Raw genomic sequence first — 19150 nt, 5'->3', positions numbered from 1 at the left:
AGTGGCTTCTGAGTGATTTTCCATGTCAAATTGCAATGGGGGCTTAAAAGTGTCAAAGATAAAGATTGATTCAGAGACTACTGGTTGTTCATTTTTATCAATTAATAATCAGTGGGAACCGTTACAATTAGTATCCTGAAATTAGGAAGGCCTTTCATCCGTGGGTTCAAGTTTAAGTGAGAGGAAGACGTGAGGACAGACCCTTCCTTGTCTGACCCCTGCTTGCTTTTCTACCCTCACCTTCCAACAACCCTGCTGGGAACCCTACCCCACATTTTCTGCCCAGACCCACTTTCAAACCTCCATATCTTGGCACAGGCTGTTTCCTACTCCTGAAGAGCTTTGCCCCAGTCCTCCCCCTGCCTGCCCAACTTAAACTCACCCTCATCTCTTAGCCAAAGTGAAGCTGTTACCTCTTCTCTGAAACATTCTCCAATGCTCGCCCCTGAGTGGGCCCATGGATTGGATACATATTCTTCCTATATAGCACCTCCAGGGGTCCTCAAACTTTTTAAACAGGGGGCCAGTTCACTGTCCCTCAGACAGTTGGAGGGCCGGACTAAAAAAAAAAAAATTATGAACAAATTCCTATGCGCACTGCGGGCCCGGGACGCGTCGGCTGCTAAGCAGGACAGGCAGCGGCACCTGACGGGCTGGATAAATGTCCTTGGCGGGCCGCATGTGGCCCGCGGGCTGTAGTTTGAGGACCCCTGACTAACCCATGGTTTATACAGAGAGCTTGTGTATTCACACCCATCTTCCACAACGTCTGGAAATAAGGCACATATTTTTACATTTGTGCCCCCATGGAGCCTTGAATGACATATAGTATTTTATTTTTTAGAGCTTTATTACATTTTTTGCATGACTACAATAAAGTACATATACCAGTAAATTCTATTTTGTTTTTGACACCTGTAGGAAATATGCCATTCATTAATTCATTTATTTTTAGTAAACAATTACTGCACACTAGCTAGGAGTTGAAGCACTACACTAGGTAATTCATGAAAAAATTAGGTATATTCTATCCTCAGACTTTACAGTCTCATAAAGTAAGCAGACACCTGCATAGATAATTATAGTAAGTGGGTTAAGTATAATGATAGAGGCAAAAAAAAAATGTCTGCAGCAGTAGCACATAGATGTAATACCTGGTCAACAGTCAAAGAGGGAAGAAAACGGATTTCTGTAGGAAGAGGAATCTTAGCCCAATTTTGAAATTCAAATAAAACTAACTGAGGGAAGAAGTTAGGAAAGAGATCATTCATGTAGAGAAATGGTGAGTGGAAAAGTCTGGAGACAAACACTTATGTCCCCTTTAGGAAACGAAAGGAAATTCTGAACTGCTGAGCGTGCAGTGATACATATGCCTTGGCAACAACTTGACTATGTACACTGTTGACCTTTAACCAATAACTGTACATGTATTTCTCCAGCAAAAATGGGTTTATTCAGAAACAACAAAGAATTGCAATTCGGGACATTTGGTCTAGTGGGGAACCACATGCAAGTCCACAGTAATAAAGGAGAGGCAGCTCTTTTATGGACTTGGGAGGCTGTTGTACGAAGATTCCATTGGAGGAAACAGAAAGTCCCGAGTGCAGTGACTGCTCATTGGCTGAGCTATGGCAGCCTCCCATTGGCTGAGCTATGGCAGCCTCCCATTGGCTGAGCTATGGCAGCCTCCCATTGGCTGAGCTGTTCCTGGGCAAGGAGGAACCTTTCCATCCTCCTGCTGAGGTCATCAGGTAGCATCACTTTCTGTCCGGGATGCAGGCACCTCTCTTCCTGTGGGGTCAGTCCTGGGCTTGAGGGACACACGCATGGAAGTTCTGTCTTCCAGCCTCCCGGCTCCTTCTTATTTCTTTTCTTTTTTTCTTTTTCTTTCCTTTTCAATCTTTATTGTTGAAAGTATTTCATAGGCCCTCCTTTCCCCCATTTAACCTCTTCCAGCACCCCGGCTCCATGTTAAATGAGGTTGCTGTGTATTACTTTTCACAACACAAGCTAGACGGAGACGCTACCACCGCTTCTTCCCAGGCCCCTGGCAGGCATGGCTATTGTCCCCCTTCCCACAGGACCCCCACCTGTCCGAATGCAGGATGAAGCCCACCCCCACGTTTGCTGTGGGCCCTGGGAAGCCGGGAAGGTTATACACGGGAAGACAGCAGCCAGCTTTCTGATTTAGGAGATCTCCGAGGTAAAAAAGGAGACATATGTACTACTATTTGTAATACTTCAAACAATTAAAAAAATAAATAAATAAATAAATAAATAATAATAATAAAATGCCTATAAGGCAAAACCAATAAAAAAAATAAAAAATAAATAAAACATCTCCGAGGTAAACATAGATGGTGCATTTGGGAGGCGGTTAAAGCAAAAGGGAAAGGAGAGTTGTATCTTCTACATGAATCGCTATGGATATAAAACTCTCCTCACAGCCTGTGTTCCGAAGGGAATTAAAAAGCGAGTGCTCGGAGCCCGTGGAAAGGTGCTGAGCTGGCACCGGGGCCCTGGAATTAGCATAAGTTCCAAAGAGAACACACTTGAGACTTCTCCCTCAGAAGTTTCCACACCTTGGCTATGCTAACATTTGCTCCCAGAGGATGAAGGTGTTCAAGTCTATTTGGGAGAAAAGCAATCGTGCGTGCGGAATGCTGCCCCCTCACTAAGGGGGAGAGGATGTTATTCGTCGGGGCGGCTGCTTCAGCACCAGCGAGGCGAGGTCTAGAAACTTCAGTAAGAACAACTCGACAAGAAAGGAATAATAATGTCGTCTGGTCTACACTGCTGTTTCAGCCCGAGCAGCCAGTGAGTTTAAAAATAACCCCACCTGGGTTTGTTGAATTAAAGACTGAACCTTTTCTTTCCCACTTTTTTTTTTCCTCTCCCAGCAGAACTGCCACTTGTCAGCCGATTTGTTTTAATCCCCAGGTCTCCCTGGGTTGTTTGTAGCTACTATGTTTTTCTCGCTCTAAGTGCAGGAGGAAGGTTAGAGTTTTGATAATCCATGTCCCCCCAAAGGCTCCAGGGATGCAGGGAAGCAAACAGGGCTCAGCTGAGAGGGAATCTATCGCAGGAAAGAACACAGGTAGAAAGACGCTCATTCCACGGGGGAGCTTTTCCCGGGATTATGGGGAGGCGGCCAGTCACACTGAGGGGGTAGACATTCCACACCAGGACGTCTCCATGGGGCAGTGCTCTGGGGCAGAGGCTCCTGGGCCTCCTGCCAGGCCCTTCGGGGCACCTGCCACTGATGAGTCTAGACTTGAGGACAAAGCCAGGGGCCTGGAGAGGGCAGGGGTGCAGCGCAGAGGGGGGGGCCGGGGCCGGGTTTGGGGCATGAGGTGGGGAAAACGCCTGTCTCAGAAGACTCCATACCAAAACACGAAAACCCGGAAAACAGAGCAGTGCTGTTCGGGTTGAGAGGGGATGAGAGAGAGAGATTTAATGAAAGTGCCAGCGGAGGAGCTGGGGAGTCTGGGAACTCTGCCGCCACCCTCCACCTGTCCACCCACCTGCAACTAAAATACACTTCTGTCACCTCCCCGTTTCCTATTGGTCTGTTTAGGGGAGGTGCTTCAAGGCACACCGGGAGACACTATTAAGTAGTTTAAGTTTATCAATAAATGCTTCATTCTAGAAAGATCTAAGAGGAATTTTAGATGTGCCCCGCTCCCCAATTTATCAGACTCTGTGGAATTGTTTTCCTTTCCTTTCAACCCCTATAAACACAAATGCTTTGACCTACAATCATCTGTTCTTCCTCTCCCAAGGGACAGCTGTCATAGTCCAGGGACTTGCAGAGTGAACAGTGAAGGAACGCGGGGAAGGTCAGCTCTGCATTTGGTCGGCCAGGTCCATTTCCACACAGCAAGTGCCTGTGAGCCAGTCCCCCAGCAGGCAGGTGCAGGGGGCCTCACACTTTTTAACCAGGGGGCCAGTTCACTGTCCCTCAGACCGTTGGAGGGCCGGACTATAGTTTGGAAAAAAAAACTATGAACAAATTCCTATGCGCACTGCGGGCCCGGGACGCGTCGGCTGCTAAGCAGGACAGGCAGCGGCACCCGGCGGGCCGGATACATGTCCTCGGCGGGCAGCATGTGGCCCGCGGGCCGTAGTTTGAGGACCCCTGGCCTAGAGGAAAGCACAGCAGTCCTTTACTCTTCCATCAGAGGCCAGTCTGCCTGAGGCAGGCATCCTGAGTTCCCTTCCACGTAATCTCTCTTCAACATTAGCCCCCCGGCCCCCAAATCCTCTGCGATTCTCCTCCTCCACCTCCACAGGAGGATACGTCCGAATGCAAGAGCAGAGAATAAAGGGGCTTTTGTACTAATGTGGATCACCTCCCCCAACAGAACCTGGATTCGGTATTTCATGTTCACTGCCGTCTCGTTGAAGAGCAGGGAGGAAAGGAGGAGACGGTCTTGCCACGGAAGCTCTGCTTTCCAATTGGGCAACGTTGCTATTTCTCTTCATTTCTGACCCAAGGGTATTGCAGTGAGGCAAGTAAGATTTTTATGTTTTTATTTTTCTTGGTTCCTTATGGTTTCTGTTTTGACAAGACCTCTTTAAAGACCTGCCAGCTCAGCTATAAAAAACCTTGCTCTGGATTGAAACTTGGCATCAAGTTGTAGTCCCAGAGCGGCCTTTTATTATTATTACTAGAGGCCCGGTGCATGAAATTTGTGCACGGGAGGGGGGGTGGGTAGGGAGGGGGTCCCTCAGCCTGACCTGCACCCTCTCCAATCCAGGAGCCCTTGGGGGATGTCCAACTGTGGGATCGGGCCTAAACTGGCAGTTGGACATCCCTCTCGCAATTCGGGACCTCTGGCTCCTAACCCCTCACCTGCCTGCCTGCCCTAACCACTCTGCCTGCCTGCCTGGTCACCCCTAACTGCCCACCCCTGCCAACCCCTAACTGCCCACCCCTGCCAGCCTGGTCACCCCTAACTGCCCTCCCCTGCCAGCCTTGTCACCCCTAACTGCCCACCCCTGCCAGCCTGGTCACCCCTATTAACTTTGTTTTTAAATCTTATCCCCTTCACACACAATTGTATTTGACTTCCTTATTGCCTTCTCCCTCTCACACACTTTTTCTCTCTCCTTTATGTAACACTTTTTCCTACTGACTCATCATTTATAAACTTTTCTTTCCTCCTTATTTCCTACTTCTGTTCCATCATCCTTCTTCCCATCTTTCTCCTACCCTCCCTCCCTCCCCACTTTCCTTCTTTCCTTTATCTTTAACCCTGCCCTCCCTCCCCTTTTTCTTCCTTCCCACCTTAATTTTTTTCTTCACTTCCTCCCTTGGACCTGCTTTGCTCCCTCCCCCATTTCTTCCTTCTTCCCATTCTCCTTTTAAGCTCTACTGGCTCCCCTTTAAAACTTTTCTTCCCTCCCTCTTTCTCTCTCATCCTACCTTTCCCATACATTCTTCTCTACTTACTTCCATTATTTTAATATCTATCTATCTACCTGCCTAATTATTCACTAGCATTTATCTTTTTTCTTTTCTGACTCCTACTTTTAAAATCTGTCCCCAGGACACAACTATACTTGATTTTCATTATAGCTCCTACAGTTCATGCATACATCCTCTTTCCTTCTTTAACCCTGCTCTCTACTGACTCCTTTATAAAGTTCTTCCCTCCCTCCCTTCTTAAAGCTTCCGTTCAGTGGCGGTGGGAGGGGGAGGGGGGCCTTAACCCCCAGCCCAGGGCTCAGTCCCGGCCAGGTGTTTGCCGCCCCCCTTCCCCGGCCTCCCCAATGCTGTCCTGTTCCCATTCCCTGCCTGAAACACCCAGCCCAGTGAGGGTGGCCGAGGCCTGGGCAGCCCGGGGAACTGCTACTGCCGCCGTGAAGCAGGAGCGCCTCCACCCAGAAGGCCTCGGACCGTCCACCACTCTGTCCCGGACCCACGGGCGCCTCCCCACCAACAGCCCCCGCCGGGGCCACCGCCCTTCTCACACACCTTGCCAGGTGCACCTGCTCCACCCCCCGCAGTCGCCACCCCCTCCCCCGTGCAGCCCCACTTTCCTTCCCTTTTCCATTCCTGCGTCTTTTTCTTGTTTCCTTTCTGTATTTCTGTTTCTCCTCTCGGCCTGTCTGCACGCAGGCCTGCCTTCCTCTCCCTCTCTTTCTTATCCCCTCCTATCGTATCCTATCCTACCCTGGGTCATGCAGCTGCCTGAGCAGAGGGCAGGGACACAGCCTGCTGATCAGGTGGTGATGTGACGCTGCAACAGATAATTTGCATATTTCTCTATTATTAGTATAGATGATGATGATGATGATGATGATGATGATATCTAAGACCTTTCCTTCTCAAGATTGTGAGTGTAAAAATAAAATTCAGGAGCTTCACGAGTTCCTTGATATTTTGTGTTTCTATTATGTGAGGAAAACAGATTCTAATCTATAATAATAAAAGCGTAATATGCAAATCAACTGAACGATTGAACAGCAGAACAACTGTCCAGACAACCTTCCGGACGACCACACTATGACACCCACTGGCACCAGGTCAGCCAAGGCGGGTGCGATGCGATTGGTCGGGGGCCTGGCCATCACCCCATGATCTCCCTGCAGAGGAAGGCCCAGGCCACCGGCCAGTGGGGCAATCAATCAGTCAGGGGGCTTCATGATCTCCCCAAAGAGGGAGGCCCGGCGGGTGGGCAGGTGCCTCCCTCTGGGGGGGAGATCCACCTCGGAGCCCTGGCTGGGTGGGCAGGGCCTACCTGCCACTTTGGGGCGATTGATTGGGGGCTCCCGGACTGTGATAGGGCACAGGCCAGGCTGAGGGACCGCCCCCCCAACCTCTGCCCCCCGCCCCGTGCACGATTTACATGCACCCAGCCTCTAGTTTCCAAATAAAAGACAGACTGCCAATCTGTGGTTCAGATTTCTTCCTGAGGCCTGTGCCAGTGTCTGCGGGTGAGCTTCTCTAAACACACCACACTCCGTTCCTAACCGCACGCGCACGTCCTCTAAGCTGGTTCAAATAAGAAAACATTCAGCCAACACCAGGCAACACCTCTCAAAACCCACCAGGGACCTAGTGGGCGACCGGGCCCAGAAGAAAGGAGAAAAAGCAGTAAACAGCCAGAGCCCACCTGGGCCCTCTCTGACCTGGGAAAGACCAGCGGGGGAGGGGCTCGGAAGCCTGTTGTCCCCACCGGGAGCACGTGTCACTCTCGGCAGCAGGCCCGGCAAGGAGCGGCACCTGTTGGCAGCTGCTGCCCAGCCTGGCAGAAGGGTAGCTTAGCTTCCTGCATCACACCTATGTCTCCCCTGGCTGCGGCCGCCGCCGAAGGGGTCACGCCGCTGTGCAATCTCTCAGCCAGGCTGCAGACTTAGCACACCATCTCCCCTATCCGCCGAGGTGTCATTCCCATTGTCGTTGTTTACCATATGAAAACGGTCCCCACATTACAGTGTTCCAAACTGTCCTGAGAAGTCTCATGTCAACCCTTGTTCCTCATTCCCCCTGGACTGTCACGGTCACCCCGACCAGAAATCATCTGCATCGGCTTCTCGCTGGTCCCGCCAAGGTTTCTTCACACAATCAGTAGCAGAGGAAAACGCTTTTTCATTCTTCGCTATCGTCTGACACCCTTCTGCACGTTTCCTTGCTCCGGTAACAGGACTGTTTCATGTTCGTGCACAGAGATCGTCCTCTTTGACTCTCCATGCTCCCCAAGGTCACATTGTGTGGCAGGAGCCAACCACACCCTCTGTTTTCTGCACCTGGCGCTTTCCTGTCTTTCCTGCTCAGATATCGAAGCAATGAAGAACATGTTCTGTGTTCTGCAGTCTAACATAAATTTACTCTTGTAATCTTACTGAGTATCTCCTTTCGCTTCTTTTCTCCAACTTTCTGAGCTGCATATTTAGCGCCTTTTCATTCATTCGTTTTTGTGTTTGTTTGGTGATGGTTGTTGTTTTTTGGTTTTTTTTTCTGTATTGAATCATAGACTCATTATATTGTTGCCAGGTCATTTTGCTGTGCTATTTCTACTTAATTAAAATGTATTGAGATTTTCTTTTTGGTATAATTAGTCTGTGATCAATTTTTGTGAAGGACCTATGAGCACTTAAAGACTTGGGGTTAGGTGTGTGCATGTGAAATACGCAGAACTGACGTATGGTGTTGTTTAGGTCTTCCATATCATTGCTTTGTTTCTTTTTTCTTTTCCTTTTTTTGAATAGTTGATATATTTTGTACTGAGAGAGGTGAGTCACCGCCTCCAGCTATTACTGAACTTCTTCTGTCTGCTGTGGTTTCTGTTTCGTGGAAGTTCCCACTGTCATTTGCTGCATAAATATTCTTAATTATAGCATCTCGTGTGAATTTATAGCCTTGAGCATTATAAAGTTTCATTTCTTCATTATTAATGTCCTTTGGCCTGAATTCTATTTATTGAATATTAAGACTGTGACCTTTATTATTATTTCTGTTTATGTTTTTCTGGCATAACTTTAACCAGCCTTTAACTTTTCTTACTAACTTCTAATTGTCTCTCTTGTATACAGTGTAGAATTGTGTGTGCTCTGTAATCCAGCCTGAAATTTTAATAGGTGAGTTAAGTAACAGATATGTAATTTCAATTCTTATTATGTATAACATATGTATATACACACATGAATATGTATGTATAATTTTCACAGTGTACTCTGTTTCCTTTGTGTTTTTGTTTATTATTGTCAACTATTGTTCTAATATTTAGAAAGTTATTTGTTTTGTTCTTGGAGTAACTTTTATATTAAACTTTCATATAATGTTTTTAATTCCCACTTTACTTTAGAAATAATATATTAGTTTCCTACTACAAGCAACAATTAGTTTATAAGCTTTTCCTCATCTTTCACCGCCTAATTTTCAGCAATACAATTAATTCATTCAATATTTGCCTTGTACTGTTAAACAAGCTAAACCTTCGCCACCTGATCTGCCAGCTTTCAAGGGTCACGTCTGACTCCCAGCTATGACCTGTGAGACAGGCTGTGATCTCATGTGGCTTTCCACCTTCGCTTCCCATCCTCCCATTTTTGTTCTGCTCTATTGACATTTTTAGAGCATATGAAATGTATATGTTATTTTGCTCTGAGTGTAACTTTTGCTTAGTCATAGTTTAAAATGTAAATATATCTAGCATTTACCACTAGTCCTTTCCCTAAAATCTTCCTGATCCCGGTGGGTGGTCAAGGCTCCTTCTCTAGTACACTCCGGAGCAAGGTTTGTTCAACCCTGTTTGTGGGTGGCCTTTCTGATGCAGAGCCACTCGCGTGAACATGAGATGTTTGGCTCCCACTCTTCCCCTTGGGTCTCTTGCAGTTTGCTCCATGGCTTCCCTGAAGGAGGTTGCTAAAACCCGAGGCCAACCTGATAATCTTTTCCTCCAAAAGACTTTTCTTTGCATGGATGTCATAAAATACCTCCTTTATCGTCAACATCAACATTTTAATAGGTTATGAGTCATTGTGAACAGTTTGGGGTCAATTTTCACTTTCAGCATACACATTTAAATCTTTTTTATTTCAAGAAAGATGTCATGAATTATAGATTTAATATTTGTTCTGTTCTAGTGTGTTTATTTTCTTCTTTGGGAATTCCAATTATAGAAATGTTAGATTTCCTTTGCCTCTCCTCTATATCATTTTATCCACATCCATTTTTAATTTTTTGCTACTGTCTCAGTTTTAATCTTTATGATACTAATCACTCTTTAAACTGTGACTATTTTATTTTGTTCTGCCTAATTTAGTCTTTATTTCTGAAATGACATCTTCTATTTTTGTGCTGTGTGTGAGCATATGTTAATGTGTCTTTTTCTGGTTTTGAAATCTAGCTGCTACAAGTACAGCAAGGCCTACATATATATTAGTGTGAATAAAACTTGAGGGCCCCCTTCCCTTTCTGCACCGGGATATGCATTTAGCCTTAGGACTGGACATAGTGTTGCAAGGATGGCTCTGAAAATCCTCTCTATTTCAAAGGTGGCCCACACAGGAAATGTATGAAATGATAGAATACCATCGTCATTTAACCAAAACAGTCCATTATGGTAGAGAATCAGTTTTTAAGTTATATGTGAAAATAAGTGTAAGATATATATATAGTGTGTGAAATATGTACATGAAACAAATATACATATGTACTTTAAATATTCTAGTTTAACTGAAAAACATTTACTCACCAATCTTTTTGATTGGTCAATAGCCAAGCCTGGCTTTTGGAAGGGATGACCAGTGATTAGAGCTTCACACCATTTTGTTTGTTCGTTTTTGCACAGTTCACACTCATAATGCGACGTGTATGACTTCTGGCTTCATTTTGGCAGAGGATGTAAAGATACTTGGGGAATGACATGGGAGGGTTATCTCTTATAATTTCCCTGATATCATACAGTCATCTCACTCGTGCCTAAAACAATAGCAAAGTTTTTAAAACTTTATCAAATCCTTACTGCATATTTAACTTTGCTTTCATAGGTGTAGCAACTCTTTTCACAGTTACATTTCATTATATCACATAATATTTAACTGAAATATGTTATCACAATAACAAATCCATCTAGCATAAACCCAGCTGACTCTCAGATCTGGCGGGAGCAGACGTGGGTGGGCTTACCTAGGATCAGCCTACTGCGAGTGGGGGACATTGGTATGTTTTACAGAAAAATTAAGAGCATTTGGTTGATTTGATGAGTCAGCTTTATCATCTTTTTAAGAGTCTGCCATGTTCAGGACCCTATAAGATATGCTACGGCAATTTTATTCCTTTGCTTTATTTCTCAGCATCAAGACTACATGCAAAATGCTTTCATTGCTAATTTTCCATTTTGATTCTAATGAGGTAGCTAAACTGCCTTATTGAGTCCCCTTCACAAAGACATTGGTTCGGTTAAAATTCATAGGTTTCAAGAAGATCTGGACTTTAAAGGGTTACGAAAATTATAGGGGCTGGATGTTTGTGTCCCTCAAGTTAGCTGTTGAAGCTGTAACCCCAAGGTGATGGTATCTGGAGGTAGGGCCTATGGGAGGTAGTGAGGTTTAGATGAGGTCATGAGGGTGGAGCCCCAGGATGAGATTAGTGTCCTTTAGAGGAGGAAGGGGCCAAAGCTGCCTGTCTTTCCCCCAGGTGGGGACACAGCAAGTAGGCAGCCCCCTGCTAACGAGGAAGAGAAACCCCACCAGAACTAAGCATGATGGCACCTTGATCTCAAACTTCCCAGCCTCCAGACCACGAGAAAGAACATTTCTGTTGTTGAAGCCATCTAATCCATGGTATTTTCTCAAAGCAGCCCTGGCCAACAAAGGCAGAAATTAGAACAATTTGAGAGTCAACGCAAATTCACATTGGAATAGTGTCCCTTAGCAGACATGGGAAGAAGTAAGAAGGCAGCACGGCCAGAGGGGCTGGCTAAGCCATTGCATACATGGGCCGGGGTGGCAGCTCCAGCGTGGGTGGAATTTCTGTAAGGAGATCACATCACTGCACGGTGAGGTGACATCAATAGAGTTAAGTCGGCTAATTTTTCTTGAGAACCAAAGGAATTGATATCCCCACTTCCCATGCCACATACATTCTCTTCTGCCTGTCTTGATTTTTATACTCTTGCTTTTTTACTTGTTTTTACACTGAGTGACCAGATTATTATGATCTCTGAATGCATAATAATCTGGCCACTCAGTGTGAAAATATATATATATTAGAGGCCCAGTGCATGAATTCGTGCATGGGTGGGGTCCGGCCAGCCTGGCCAGGAGGAGGAGACATGGGCAGTTGGCCGGACTGCCTGCTGCTCAAACTCCTGGTTGAGGGGACAATTTGCATATTAGCCTTTTATTATATAGGATATACACTGAGTGGCCAGATTATTTTGTGTTCAGAGATCATAATAATCTGGCCACTCAGTGTATATGTCCTATACTCCTTTCAGAAGTATTCAATTAAAGGTTTACAAACTACACCGTGTATCCCCTTAGTAAAATGTGGAAGAAAACAGTATAGAATAAATATAGAAAAGCCGTACAAGGAAATATGTTTTTTATATTAGAGTCAAATGGTATAACAATCCTATATAATAAAAGGGTAATATGCAAATTGACCCTAACAGGGGAATGACCGGTGCTATGACACGCACTGACCACCAGGGAGCAGACGCTCAACACAGGAACTGCCCCCTGGTGGTCAGTGCACTCCCACAGTGGGAGCTCTGCTCAGTCATAAGCCAGGCTGATGGCTGTGAGCACAGTGGCGATGGCGGGAGCCTCTCCCACCTCCATGGCAGTGCTAAGGATGTCCGACTGCGGCTTAGGCCCGCTCTCCACAGGGAGCAGACCTAAGCCATCAGTTGGACATCCCCCGAGGGCTCCTGGGCTGCCAGAGGGATGTCTGACTGTCAGCTTAGGCCCAATCCACGGGGGAGTGGGCCTAAGCTGGCAGGTGGACATCCCCTAAGGCTGTGGTTGGCAAACTGTGGCTCGCGAGCCACATGCGGCTCTTTGGACCCTTGAGTGTGGCTCTTCCACAAAATACCATGGCCTAGGCAAGTCTATTTTGAAGAAGTGGCATTAGAAGAAGTTTAAGTTTAAAAAATTTGGCTCTCAAAAGAAATTTCAATCGTTGCACTGTTGATATTTGGCTCTGTTGACTAATGAGTTTGCCGACCACTGCCCTAAGGGATCCTGGCCTGCGAGGGAGCACAGGCTGGGCTGAAGGATCCCCCCCCCCCCCCCCCGCCCCGCCCCGTGCACAAATTTTTGTGCACCGGGCCTCTAGTTGCTTATAAAGAGGCATTGATTCAGATTCAGATTAAAGATCTCAGTGGGAAAAGCAGGTTAAAATCTATGCATATTATGATCACATTTTTTGTAAATGTAAAATGTCTAAATATAAATATAAATATATATATATATATATATATATATATATATATATATATACACCCACATATTTTGTTTGAGTGAATGAATGCTAAGGAAAAAAATCTGGAAGAAATGTCAATGTTAATTTCCAAGTGTTGCAATTAAAAAGGCCTTCATCTTTTTCTCCTGTATATTTTCTGTACTTCCTGAATTTCTAAAATAAGAATAAAGTATTTTTTAATTGGAAAACAAAACTGTTTACATCTGTTAAAGAAAACAGAACTCAGATGGAAATATATAAGTATATCAAAACACATTTCTAGGCCTAACCAGTTTGGCTCAGTGGATAGAGCATCTGCCTGTGGACTGAAAGGTCCCAGGTTTGATTCCGGTCAAGGGCATGTACCTTGGTTACGGGCACATCCCCAGTAGGAGGTGTGCCGGAGGCAGCTGATCGATGTTTCTCTCTCATCGATGTTTCTAACTCTCTATCCCTCTCTCTTCCTCTCTGTAAAAAAATCAATAAAATATATATATTTTAAAAAAACACACACACATTTCTAACCAACTGCAGAGTTTAATGTCAGTCAGCCTGGCCTCACTTGTATCCCTTCCAAAGAATTCTACTCACTGATATACCAAAACACCATTAATCTCCTGGACATGGTTTTGAGGGCATTAGAGTTAATCTTCAGTATGTATATGTCTATAGATACATACTAGTATAATGGGGAGATATAACGATATTAGGGGAAATCATTAGAATGAAAGTTCACAAAGTGTGAAAAGAACACATATCTGAAAGTCAGAATACATGTATATATACATATAAATATATATGTACATACATATATATGACTACATTCATCAAGTATAGGGACCAATGAGACAAAGCACATTTCTTCATCCTACCCATGTGTCAATCAGCTCGAGTTAACAGAGAGCATATGCACAAAGTATCAATCTGCCTCCAGCAAATGCTACTAAAACATAAATATCTTCTTTGTCAGCACACTGCCACGTTCAGAGTTAGGAATTATTAATACAAGGGAAATTCTGAGGTTTTATATTGATTCATAAAAGAAATTCTGCAGAAGTGGGCCTAAGGCAATGCTTGGAAAATAAGAAGTTCAAGGGCCTATGAAAGTATAAATTGAAGTTAAACTGGCAATACCAAAAACATCCAGATTGGCTATCTGACCTACCTTGCTGAGTTGCTGGGGCAAAGTCCCAAGAGATTCAGTGTTGTAGGAGATTTGAGGGAAAAGAAAGGAGCATTTTTTCATATGTCTATTGGCGATCTGTATGTCGTCTTTAGAGAAGTATCTATTCAGGTGATCTGCCCATTTCTTAATTGGATTGCTTGTCTTCCTGGTGTTGAGTTGTATGAGTTCTTTATGTATTTTGGAAATTAACCCCTTATCAGATGTATCATTGGCAAATATGTTTTCCTAAACTGTGGGTTCCCTTTTCATTTTGTTGATGGTTTCTTTGCTATGCAGAAGCTTTTTAGTTTGATGTAGTCCCTCTTCTTTATTTTTCCTTTGTTTCTCTTGCCCTAGAAGATGTATCCACAAACATATTGCTCTGAGAGGTGTCTGAGATTTTGCTGCCTATGGTTTCTCCTAGGATTTTCATGGTTTCGTGACTTACATTTAAGTATTTTATCCATTTTAAGTTTGTTCTTGTGTATGGTGTAAGTTGGTGGTCTGGTGGTTTTTTGTTTGTTTGTTTGTTTTTGTTTTGTTTTTTGCATGTACCTGTCCAATATTTCCAACACAGTTTACGGAACAGACTATCCATGCCCTTGCCTCCTTTGTCAAATATTAATTGACCATAATAGTGTGGGTCAATTTCTGGGTCTCTCTTCTGTTCCATTGGTCTATATGCCTGTTCTTGTGCCAGTACCAAGCTGTTTTGATTACAGTGGCTTTGTAATATAGTTTGATATCCAGTATTATGACCTCTCCAACTTTGTTCTTCTTTCTCAAGATTTTTGAGGTTAATCATGGTCTTTTGGGGGGCATATAAATTTTTGGAATATTTGTCCTATATCTTTGAAATATGCTGTTGATATTAAAATCAATAATAGACAACTTTAAACCCCCAAATATTTGGAAGTTAAATATCACATTTCTAAATAATTCATGGGTCAAAGTAGAAGTTACAAGAGAAATTAGAAAATATTTTGAGTTGAATGAAAATATCAATGAAAAATATCAGAACATGTGGGATGCAGATAAAGCAAGGCTTAAATAGATATTTGTTAACATTTGGATACATATATTAGAAAAAAGAAATGTCTGAAATCAACAATTAGACTTCTGTATTAAGAAACTTAAAAAAAAAGAGAGAAAATTAAACCAAATCAAGCATAATAAAGGGAATAATGAAGATCAGAGTGGAAATCAATGAACAAAAATAAACAAAAACAGCAATAGAGAATATCAATGGAACCAAAAGCTGGCAAAAACACATACAGATTTCTATTTCTATTAATGGCTTGAACCACACTAATCTATAATAATAAAAGTGTAACATGCTAATTAGACTGGCCAGCCGAACTACCTTCCAGACGACCTTCTGGATGAAGCTAGGGCTGCGAGGGCTGAGGCAAGCTGCCTCGGCTGTGAGGGCTGAGCCCCTTGCATGAATTTCATACATCAGGCCTCCAGTCATCCCATAAAAAGCAATAAAATAAATAAGTAAAATACAAATTTTGAAAAAAGCTGAAACATGCGAAGTATCAGAGAACTACCAAAATATCCAGAACTTGAGGTGTCAAGATGCTGGAGAAAAGGGAATTATATCAACACTAGAGGCCCGGTGCATGAAAATTCATGCACTTGGGGAGGTGGGGGGAGTCCCTCAGCCAAGCCTGCGCCATCTCACAGTCCAGGACCCCTTGGGGGATGTCCACCTGCTGGCTTAGGCCCGCTCCCCAGGGTATCGGGCCTAAGCTGGCATTCAGACATCCCTCTGACAGCCCGGGGGCCCTGGGGGGATGTCCACCTGCCAGCTTAGGCTCACTCCCCGGGGGATCAGGCCTAAGCCGTCAGTCAGACAGCCTTAGCGCTGCTGCAGAGGTGGAAGAGGTTCCCACCACCACCGCTGCGCTCACAGCCATTAGCCCGGCTTGTGGCTGAGCATAACTTCCCCTGTGGGAGCACACTGACCTCCAGGGGGCAGCTCCTGTGTTGAGCATCTGCCCCCTGGTGGTCAGTGCGCATCATAGCAACTAGTTGTTCTGCTCTTAGGGTCAATTTGCATATTACTCTTTTATTATATAGGATCATCCCAATATCCTTTGCCACTTTTCCCTCAACTTGTCTAACAATTTGTCTATGGTGCCAGGTTCCATAGACTGAGAAAGGCAGTGGAAAGTACTGGCTAAAAGGCAGAGAAGCTGAACAGAATCTTTTCTTTTTGCAACTTACAGACATCTGGTGATAAAAATTGGGATCAAAGTCTCACCAAAGAAGTGTAGCCTGGTGGTTATGTCAGGCTTACCATGAGATCCTAAAGGTCTGTGATAAATAAGGGCAAACTAAAATAAAGCAGGCCTTCCAAAGATGGAATCCTAGCTTCAAATCAGCTCAACTCCTGATGGGTTTAGTGTAATCTGCCCCTACTCCAACCACCTGACAATCCCCAAATAAACTTTTTGTGGAGAGAGAGAGAACATCAGCCAGAACCTCTACAATTGTCATATACAATATCCAGGATTCAATCAAAAATTACCCTACATATAAGGAGACAGAACAAAGAGAATCCAGACAAGAAAGAGGCCCACAGATATTCAGATATCAGTGATGGACTTTAAAATAACTCTGACTGATACCTTTTAAACACTAGTTGAAAAGACGGCAATTTTAACAGAAAACTGGCATCTCTGAAAAGTAACTGAATGGAAATTCTAGAATAGATAATTATATACTTTAAGTTAAGTCAGTAGGTGACTTTAGTAGCAGATTTATACAATTAAATAGGCAATCAGTAAACAGGGAAATGGGTCAGTAGAAAATATCTAGAAAACATCACATAAAAAATAAGAATGTATAAGACATAGTATACAAGATATGTAGGGTAAAGAAGTTACATACATGTAATTTGAGTCCAGAAGAAAAAGAGAGAAGAGAGCTAAAGTAACTATTGCAGAGACAGTGACCAGGAATTTTTTAAAACTGATAAAAGAGTTAAGGTCCTACCTGGGTAGCTTGGTTATAGTGTTATCCTGATACACCAAGGTTGTGGGTTCGATCCCTGGTCAGGAAGCAACCAATGACTGCATAAATAAGTAGAACAACAAATCGATGTTTCTCTCTCTCTCTCTCTCTCTCTCTCTCTCTCTCTCTCTCTCTCTCCCCCCTCCCTCTCTCCCTTTCTCTTTCTAAAAATCAATCAATTAAAAAAATTAATAAAGAAGAGTTAAGATATGAGTCAAGTCCTGCTGTGAACTCAAGCAAGATAAAATTAAAGAAATTTACTCACAGCCACATCCAGGCAAAATTGCAAAAAAAAAAAAAGTAAAACTTAAAATCACTTAGAGAAAAAAAAATGGGGGATTACAACAGAGCAACAGATAAGAGTAACAGATAAATTCTGACAAAAAGAATGGAAGCCAGAAGACTTTAGAATGATACCTTTAAAGGTCTGACAACAAAATAACTGCAATCTTGATTTCCACACCCACTGGAAACATCTTTCAAAGATAATTCAAAATAAGGAAATGTTCAAACAAATGTAATAGTTACATATATATTAGACAGAAAAATCAACCCTATTGATTTTACAGAACCCCAGGAAGAAATGAGGAACAACAGAAAGGCTAAATATGGGAATAAATCTATGTTAACATTGCACAAAATAATAATAATAATATGAGTTTTGAAATATATATACATTTTTAAATGTAAAACAATATAATACACATGGCAGGGAGATGGGAGGTGGCAAATAAAATTCAAATGTGCTGAAGTCCTTCCCATTACAGAGAAAGTGGTAATAATATACGTTTATATTGGATTCTAACCATTAAATAAACAGTAATAAGAAATGAGGGAAACAGAATAATAAATACTTAATCAAAAAGAAAATAGAGCAAAAGAACAAAACCGGATGCGGTATATATAAAATATAGTAATGTAGAAGATATAAAATCAAATATACCAATACTCACATTAAATATAAATGTAATAAAAATTCCAATTGAAAGACAAAAGTGTTCAGGCTGAATTTTAAAAATTTTCAGGCTTCTTACAAGAGATCACATTAAACCCAATAACACAGGTAGACGGAAGGTAAGAGAATGAGAAATGAGATCCATGCAAACACTGACTGAAAGGAAGCTATCATAGCAGTGCTCATATCGGCAAAGTAGAACTAAGGGCAACTATGTTTCTAAAGGAAAAGAGGGACAATTCATAATATTAAACACAGCCATTTACAAGGAAGATGTAACTACTAAATTTGAATGTATCTCAAAATATGGCTTTAAAATAAGTGATGAAAAATAGGCTGTGTGGAAGAAAAAAGAAATAAGCTGCCAATCATAATGAGAAATTTTAATACACCGTTAGAGTTGAGGTTACCTGCAGTGCAGTTGCAGATTTCTGTTCACTGATAGATTCCCACGTCAAGTGCCTGCACACCTTCCTTCTGCCTGGGGCCTTTCTCTGGGATCTTGGGAGTGTCCATCTTCATGCATATACACAACCTGAAAATACAAGGGAGCTAGTGCCGCTGGGTATAGCCCTCAACTACTGGAGGGTGGCAGTTGAAAGACAAGTTACTTTGTCTTACTGTGTAGAAGTGAGAAAATTCTGAGCCACGCACTACCTTTTCAGAGGGTCCCAAATAGCATTCAACCCTAGTTTTCAAGAGTGGTAACCAGGTCAGTAACTGCCCTGTCTTGACTTTTTTCTCCATTCCTGTCTCACTTTCTCCATTCCCTTCTTGAAATGTCTAGGATTACATATATAAACTACCTGAGTCCAAGAACACTTCTCCGTGTGTGATTTTAAGGGAGCCCAAGCTAAGACAACAGTAAGTCTCTTGGTAGCAATGAGTAAAATCACCAGTAAAAATATAAAATTTAAACAACGTAATAAACACACCTGATCTAATTGAAATATATAGACACTGTACCCAGAAACTACAAAATACAAAGAGCATTATTTAGAAAAGTATTTTTAAATTTCCAAACATTAGGAAATTTTTCTCTTTGTTATTGATTCCTAGCATAATTTCTAAATTTGAGAAAATTTTATTC

The sequence above is a fragment of the Plecotus auritus genome (genome assembly GCF_963455305.1).
Source record: "Plecotus auritus genome assembly, chromosome: 4".
NCBI classification, from domain to species: Eukaryota; Metazoa; Chordata; class Mammalia; order Chiroptera; family Vespertilionidae; genus Plecotus; species Plecotus auritus.
The sequence above is the reverse complement of the archived record's forward strand: the minus strand, read 5'-3'. Positions refer to the sequence as shown.